Source organism: Wasmannia auropunctata, unplaced genomic scaffold (genome assembly GCF_000956235.1).
Source record: "Wasmannia auropunctata unplaced genomic scaffold, wasmannia.A_1.0 LD294083.1, whole genome shotgun sequence".
NCBI lineage: Eukaryota > Metazoa > Arthropoda > Insecta > Hymenoptera > Formicidae > Wasmannia > Wasmannia auropunctata.
Window position 1 is genome coordinate 1 of NW_012068807.1, and position 824 is coordinate 824.

Here is an 824-nt window from a genome sequence, read left to right on the forward strand (position 1 = left end):
AATATTATACATTTTAATTCTATAGTTTTACTTTTAATTTAAGACTGCTCACCGATGTCCATGCTGAGGAGATCGCCGATTAGAGAATCCTGAGCGGGTATGACCTGTGCGTGAGGTTGTGCAGTTGTGCGGGTGGAGTCCTCGTTCGAGTTGCTTCTGGCGGGCAACGACTTCCTAGCGCCAGCCGCTCTGCCCTCCACGAACGCGGTGGGAGGTTTGTGGTATACGGACGCCAAGCTCGAGATATGGCAGATCAATTCGTCCAACAACGTCGGCTCCAGCAGATCCGTCTCCTCCGAGATCAGAGGCTTTTCCGCGAGCACCACCTCCTTGGCCGCTGCCGGATCGGTGCTGAGCAGTCGCCAGTAGATGAAACCACGATCCCGCAGATCGGGATTGTCGGAATCCTGCGTGGCCAGGCTGAGCACCTGCTGAACCAACTCCTGCGTGTCCGTGGGCCTCTTGAGGAACAGTTTGACAATTGCGGTTAGCAGCTGCAGCTGCACCTGCGTATTCTCGTCGTGGAATCCCTCCAGGAAGCTCTCCAGCAATTCGTCCGCGTTGTCGATGCGCTCCGCGTACTCTCCGATGATCCATATCATGGAGGCACGCGCCTCAGGCTCGTCGAGCGTGTCCAGATTCTCGCACAGGGTCGAAATTATGCTCTCGTATTTGTTAGGATACTTGCGGAAGATGTCTTTTATTACGACAATCGCTTCTTGAACAACGTAATTCACCTGAAAAAAATTAAAAGTGTCAATTAGTCAATAATCGACAAATTTTGAAATATTAAATTTCAGATCGGAAGAGCACACGTCTGAACT

At 51.2% G+C, this 824-nt stretch overlaps 1 pseudogene; it reads right to left on the reverse strand.

Moving 5' to 3' along the window:
* On the reverse strand, positions 1-737 carry LOC105461315 (annotated as a pseudogene).
* Positions 738-824: the final 87 nt, after the last annotated feature.